The sequence below is a fragment of the Cricetulus griseus genome, chromosome 2 (genome assembly GCF_003668045.3).
Source record: "Cricetulus griseus strain 17A/GY chromosome 2, alternate assembly CriGri-PICRH-1.0, whole genome shotgun sequence".
NCBI lineage: Eukaryota > Metazoa > Chordata > Mammalia > Rodentia > Cricetidae > Cricetulus > Cricetulus griseus.
In genome coordinates this window covers 202,371,207-202,378,758 of record NC_048595.1, presented here as the reverse complement: position 1 = coordinate 202,378,758, position 7,552 = coordinate 202,371,207, and the positions used below count along the sequence as shown (strand labels likewise).

Sequence of the window (7,552 nt, the reverse complement as noted above, 5' to 3'; positions counted from 1 at the left end):
AAGACCAGTTTGACCTACGTGAGAACCTACCTCAAAAATAAAACTAAACAAACACCAAAAAACAAAAAAAAAACCCGAAACAAAACAAAACAAAAAACCGTTCTGAGAATCGGATTCCCGTTCCACTGTGCCGGGAGATGTGGAACGTTTACTTGGAGTTGTTTCTCTTCGGGTAAAGCAAGGAGTAGGCTGCCCCCTTTTCTGGGCGCCTTGGACCAGGGGACAAGATGACATTCGCCACAGGAGTGAGACCAGCAGGACCCCGCGGCGTCACGCTGGTCCCGGGACGTCGGACGGGGCGGGGCCTTCCGGGGCCGCGCCCCGAGACTCACCTGAGTTGGGAGCGGTGACTCACCTGCCCTCCGCCCGCCTTCCCCGGCTGCGGGCTGTTCCGTGAGTCGCCGCCCCTCCTTCCCGTCGGGGGTCAGGCTGTGCGCGCCCCGAGGCCGAACGAAAGGGACTTCTGGGGGTCCCAGCCTGGAGTTGCCAGGCTACCATCCCGGAGGGAGGCTCTTCCCCGAAAGCGCCCGCCGCCGCAGGCCGGGACGAGCGGTGTGGAGGCCGCGGGAGGCGCTGGGAAGAGCGCGCGGAGGGAGGTGCCGGGAAGGGCGGGCGGGCGCGGCGCGGGGCGGGCCGGGGGCGGGAGCGCAGGGCGGCCCATTTCCTCCTGGGAGCCGGACGGGCGGGAGACAAAGCGGCGGCCGTCGGCTTGGCGCCTCAGGAGTCGTCCTGCGTTCTCCTCGCTCGCCGCAGGTAAATCTTTGTGCCTCCCCTCGGGGCGCGCGCGGGGCCCCTGGTGGGCCGAGGGTCTCCGCTGGCCGGGGTCCGGGTGACGGCGCAGGCAGGCTCTGGGCGGCCTCCGCCCTGGGGAGCGTCGGGCCAGGGCGGCTTCCCGGAGCAGCCTGGGCCTGGGCGGGCGGAGCCCGACGCTCGGGAAGCGGAGCTACCGCCGCGGCGCCTTCTCGGAAAACTTTCTCCCTCTTTCTAAACTTTGTTCCCCGAGCAGGGCGCGCGCTCGCGGGACGGGCGTCGCGCCTCGGGCCGCCTCCCCCGCTGAGAGGCGACCTCGGAGTGTCTCTGGCGTTCCGGCGGTGGGGTGTTTTAAGGGTCGCGATTGTTCCCTGGATTTGTGCCGGCCGCGCCCCTCCCCCCTTTCTCCCCCTCGCTGAAAGTTGGGCGTTTGCGGGGGCCAGAGGTCGGGGGAGCTGGCATTCCAGTCCGACCCACGGAGTGTGAGAGCCGTAGCTTCCTGCTCTCCAGGGCTCTTGTCCTTTAAGGTGCGCCACACCCGTGTGAACCTGTGGCAAGAAGTTGTTAATCTTTACTTTAAAATTACTCATCCGCGTTCTCTGCCTGACTGGACTGACTTTACACCCAGTTTTCAGGAGTGGCGTTAGGGTCTTGTTACTGACCTTGTGCTACCGAGGGCTGGTCTTGCTAAGTAGCCCAGGATGGCCTGGAACACTCGGGCTCCCTGCCTTAGCTTCCCGAGGGCGGACATTGCAAGCCTGCGATGTCAATGCCCCGCCTTCCTTTAAAAGGAACTTGTTAATGTGTGTAGAACTTGGAGGAAAAATGTTGACTGGATGGGTAGCCTTGGATTGCAAGCAGTGGCCATCCCAGTAATTCAGTTAGCAGTTGGCTCAAATTGACGGTTGATACCCTCTTAAGTTCTTCGTCTTCATAACATTTTTTGTGTGTTTTGTATAGAATGCACAATAATTTATAATGTAAACTCATGCATACATCACTGTATTGTGTATGTGTATTGTATCTTTATGATAGGTGTTTTTGAAAAGGATATTTTGTGTTTAACTGATTCTTAAAGACTACAGGTGGTTGTTACTTTAAGAAACGGAGTTTGTTTTAGTTTACAAAAGGATTGAGCGGGGAAATCATTCGTAGCCTCTGCTCAATTGTTTATACGTCCTGATTCAACTAAGTCAGAAAATAGGTTTTAAAATTACTCTTTGTTTGAGGATCAGAAGTTTCTCTAGTGTCGTATCCTTTTTTTTTTTTTTCCCCTCAGACTGGCTCTCACTATGAAATCCACGCTAGCTTAAGCTTCTTGATTGTTGGGATTCAGACGTGTTCCATACGTAACACCTGTCTGGGTCAAATTTGTGTATAATGCAAACAACAGAAATTCACAGATGCTTGGAGTGTTAATACGTTTATAAGTCTGGGAGTCCTGGAAGGTGGTGGCTTTTGAATTGGGTGAAGCACGAGTTGAAGTCACGTGGCAGGAGAAAGTAGGGGAAAGGCATAAAAGGGCATGTAAGTGTGGGGAATCTGATGTTCTGTTTTTTGTTTTTTTTTTTCTTTAGTTTTCACTCCCTCCCTTTCCTGCATGTAATCTATCCTGAGAACATTGGTTTTCAGCACCAGTTATATAGTACCACCTCCATTCCCATCAGAAACATTTTATATATTGGTTAGAGATGAGGGGTGTCTTTTTTCCTAGTTGAGAATCACTGCCTTGTGCCTTCTCTCATCAACCCCCCTTTCTGCCCTCTGTGGTGTTGGGGAAACAAACCTAGAGCCTTGTATATGCTAGTCAAATAATGTACCATGAGCTGTACAACCCCCCTTACCTCTGCCATCAACCTTAGCTGCTAACGTCCCGCTCCTTTTTTTGGGTTTAGGTGTCTCTCTTGAGCCACATGGGTCTCCTTGTATATCCCACGGCTTCTCAAACCATATCTGATGTGAGACTTAATTCTGTTTTGGAGATCTCAACCAGATGTGGAGAGCCAGAGTAACTGGTACGAATGGTCTTGAATTCTTTTAAAGTCACATTACTGACAGCACAGATAGCCCTGCTTGTTGAAGGTGGTGATAGTTAAGTGTACTGGCTAAAACCTAGACCAGAATAAAGGAATAGGGTCCTTAACAGATGTATATAGCCTGAGCATTGGCACAGTATTTGGAGGACTAGAGGTGTAGAGATGATCTTTGTATTATGAGTACTGAAATAGGGAGGTTTAATAAGGTGGTCAGGGAAGGCAAAGGCCAGGTCACAGATGGCTGTGTGTAGATTTTATTCTAAAGCTGTAAGAAGCCATTCTAGGGCCTTCCATGATCTGAGCAGCTTTTTATTTTTTGTTGGTGCTCAGAGATTTGAATTCTTTCGTGTCTAAAAGCAGGGAGTTGACTGAGGAAGGTAATGTGGATAAAGGTGATCAGGATGAATGGAGTTGTATTTTGGAAAAGGGGGTAAAGATTGGTTTGGTGATGGGGTGTAGGCCTCTTGATAAAGTTTTTTTTTTAAGCATTGAACTCTCAGTTATGTCTCAAGATCTAGTGTAGCACGAATTCTAGCAGTCAGCTATCAGGCTGAAAGCTGAAAGATCACAGCAGCAGAGCAGCCTGCCCCTAGAGAGTTCTCACCTCCACCAGTGCTCAGACTGCATCCTCAGACTGCTGCATGCTGCAGACTGCTGCTGCCTCACGCTGCCATGAGCTCCTGTCTCCTTCTGCCTTATATTCCTCTCTGACCAGCCATACCCTTTCTGTCTCTACCTCCTTAGTGCCTGTGACTCCCAAGTGCTGGGATTAAAGGTGTGAGCCACCACCCCCTGACTCTGTGTCTCTTTTAAACTGGATCAGTCTTTTGTAGTCCAGAGTGTACCACCATTGCCTGGCCTCTATGGCTAACTAGTGTGGCTTGCTTTTGCACTCGGATCTTCAGACAAGCCTTACTTGTTTAGATCATAAAAATATCACCACAATCTAGCATTTCATTTCTGGTAGCAAACTTTGTACTAAGTTTTCTTAGTAACTTCAGTTTGTCTTGTACTAAACTGATGTCTCTGTTTGCTATCCCTGCTGGAAAATGAGCCTTGTAAACTTCTTCAAGGCAAGGCTCTTGCCTAACTTTTGGTTTGGTACCTGCATAAAAGGGCAAATTAGATGCTGTATTGAATGAAAGAAGAAAAAAAAATCTTTCTGGAGTCTAGCTTATGGTGGTACCGTGACAGGTGAGGCACCTGGTTGCAATCAAATTGCTGTCTTGGTAACTTGAACTTCTTCAGCTTTATCCATTTTCTTTCTTTCTACCCAAATCTCATCAGTGACAGAATCCTCGCTATAGTGTTTCATTTACATGCCTTTCTTGTCCCATTCTTTGCTTCCACTCCAGTTTTACACTTTTGAGAGGTGGATCACTCGGTAGTATCTGAGTAAGCTGTTTAGTTGCCTGGTTTTTTATTTAGCAAGGTTCTTGAATTTAATGATCTTCCTGCCTCAGTCTCCTAAATGCTGGGATTACAAGTGTGTAACATCATACTTGACTTGGCCTTCATTTTATTTGCCCTGTTGTTTTCCTTTTGGACCATGTTACTTTTTCTTAACCACCTGACAGACTTATTTTTTGTGCTTCCTGGGCTTTCTCTTGGTGCTCAGTGTTTTGGTCTCTTGTACAACTTCTATAGTTGCATCTATTATACTGTTTGGTAAATGTTTTCTGTGGATGACTTCCTCCAATCTCACTTTCTGAAAGTTGGGGGGGGGTAGGTTTTATCTTATGTTTTGAGGAGGTCTCTCTATGTAGTTCTGTCTGTCTTACAACTCTCTAAGTAGACCAGGCTGGCCTCAAATTCAGATCTACTTGCTTATGCCTCCCAATGCCAGGACCAAAGGTGTGCACCACCACTCCTGGCTTAAGGCTTTATCTTTAATAGTAAGCCTTTTTGAAATGTACATTTAAAAAGAGAAAAATGTTCAAATTATGACCACTGTTCATGAGTTCATACAAACTGAACACCATGTATGTTCACTAAGAAACAACAAAGTGTTATCACCCCAGGAATTCTCACTATTAGTTGACTATTTGCCCTTCTGCTTCTGTATTTGTTTTGAAACCAGATCATACTGTGCTGCTCAGGGTGATTGAGCTCTTTAAGTTCCTAAAATAAAAAAGAAAGCCCTTAAACAAAATACACATTTTAAGCCAGGTGGTGGTGGAGCACACCTTTAATCGAAGCATTTGGGAGTCAGAGGCAGGTGGATCTCTGAGTTTGAGACCAGCCAGGTCTACAGAGTGAGTGAGTTCAAGGACAGCCAGGGGCACACAGAGAGACTCTCAAAAAAACTACCCTCCCCCCCCAAAACCATATTTTATTATTTGTATTTGTGTACACAAGTGTGGTGGTCAGAGAACAACTTGGGGAAGTTGATTCTTTTCCTCTAATATATGGGTCCCAGTGATCTAAGTAAGGTTGTTTGGCTTGGTGGCAGGTGCCTTTACCTGCTCTGCCATCCTGGCAGCCCAAAGTTTCCACACTTACTTTTGAAACTTAATGCTTTATGATTTTGCTGGTTAGTGTTATGGTGGGATTCAAGATCTTCTAAATTCTAGCTTTTACTTAAAATTTCAGACCAATTTCCTTCCATTAATTTTTTTTTTTCAAGGTGAACGCTGATGTAGTAGTTCATACTGCAGAGGCAGAATTGAATTCAAAGCCATTGTGATGTACATAGGGAGTTCTAGGCCAGCTAAGATTCTGTCTTAGGTGACTTTTTTTTCATAATTAAATTTACACACACACACACACACACACACACACACACCTTTTGTGAATTGGTTCTCTCTTTTCACCATGTGGTTAGAGAATTTAACTCAGGTTGTCAGTCTTGTTAGTAATGAGCCATTTGGAAGCCTTTAATTCTTGTATGCTAGGCGGTCACCTTCTAACTGAGCTACACTCTTGGCTCCAAGACTGGTTTTCTGTAGTATATTATTCCCTGTCCTTTGTATCTTACCCTGGGTCTTTTACCATTTTCTTGGAATGCTTTATAATAAATGCTTCTATACCCCACCAAAAGCTGAATAGCACCTTCCCACCATTGCAGAAAGGATCCAAAAAAATCCTAAAATTTGTACTGATAAATGATACTCTTATTTCCTATCCTCTGTTTACTTTAGAATTTTTATTTTATTTTATGTATATGCACCTGACTGTATGTCTGCATCATATGTGTGCAGTGTCCATAGAGAGTTCAACAGGTGTTTGATCCCCTGGAATGAGAGTTATAGACAGTTGTGAGCCACCATATGTGCGTAGGGAGCCACTTGTGTTTCTGTAATAAGATGTGCACAACAAAACTTACCATTTAAACCGTGCATGTGTCTATGTGTGCATTCGAGTGCTCATTGACTTTTAAGTGAATACACATTATTATGCAGCCCTTTTTTTAAAAAAAGATTTTATTTATTTATTATGTATACAACATTCTGCTTCCATGTATATCTGTGCACCAGAAGAAGGCACCAGGTCTCATAACAGATGGTTGTGAGCCACCATGTGGGTGCTGGGGATTGAACTCAGGACCTATGGAAGAGCATCTTCCATGTCAATGCTCTAAACCTCTGAGCCATCTCTCCAGCCCCTTATGCAGTCCTCTTATCTCTAGAGCTATTTTCATCTGTCCTAAGTGAATTCTGTACTCAGTAGCTTTGCATTCACCTGTCTCCAGGCCTTGGCAGCGAACCATTGTGTTTGTCTTTTTGAATTTGACCATTTTGAGTGTCCTTCTCTTTTCCTCTTTTTCTTTCTTTCTTTCTTTCTTTCTTTCTTTCTTTTTTTTTTTTAACTAAGTTTTAAAATTTTATGTGTATGGGTAATTTGCCTGAATGGATGGATGTCTGTGCCTCATGTGTTTGGTGTCCCATGGGCCAGAAGAGGGTGTTGGATTTCTGTTGGGAGCATAAAGGTTCTTGTGCTCACAGATAGCACTAGGGAAACCAGGAGTGTTAAACATTAAGGGTTGTCTTTTAAAAGGAAAAGGTGTATAACATGTTTTCTGCCTGGAATGCTGGGAATCCTTGTGCTATCTGTAGGGCCAGGTCATACAAAGCTCCCACAAACAGGCCCAGAGGTGGCTTATAGTCTAGGCAGCCTTTGCATTATCTGTATGGCCAGGGACTCCTTCATGTACCCACAATCAGGACTAGAGAAATGTAATAGTCTAGGTGACTTTTGTGTTACCTGTATGCCTAAGGCTGCCTCCAAGCTCCTGTAACCAGTTCAAGAGCTGGCCAATAAATAGCCCAAATGACCCCCGTGTTACTTATATGAGCAAGACCACACCAGATCCTCCCCTAGGCCCTTAAGGTAACACATGTAGCCTATTTCTAGAACCCATCTTTGTGGAAGAAGTGACACGTACTTTGAGAAGAGTTTTGATGCAATTATGCCTCCATGTGCACAAGCAATTGTGTTTTGCCAAGAAACGTTATTCCAAATTGTACTATACTTAAATATGCCTACAGTAAACTACTTGGGGTTAGATTCTACAAGTTTGAACCAACCAGCTACTGAGTTGTGTTGAACTGGATTTCCATCTTGACCCATGTGGATTGTTACTCTGTTGGCCCTGGTGGTCACAGAAACCCTCAAAGATTTCCCTGAAACTGGCAGAGTTAAAGACTTCTGTGAGCTACCATGTGGGTGTTGGGAATTGGACACACAGGGCCTTACACATTCTCGACCAGAGCAACACCACTGATCAAATCCTTATTCTGAACTTTTTTTTTTCTTTTTGTGATGCC

General features: G+C 45.9%; 1 protein-coding gene across 1 annotated transcript in view; it reads left to right on the top strand.

The window, feature by feature from the left end:
• The first annotated feature begins 604 nt into the window (after window positions 1-604).
• Window positions 605-7,552, top strand: part of Ctnna1 (catenin alpha 1) — a 115,685-nt gene continuing 108,737 nt past the window's right edge. Inside the window, exon 1 of the mRNA XM_027400741.2 lies at window positions 605-753. The gene's annotated coding sequence lies outside the window, so the exon portion shown is untranslated. The remainder of the gene's footprint in view (window positions 754-7,552) is intronic.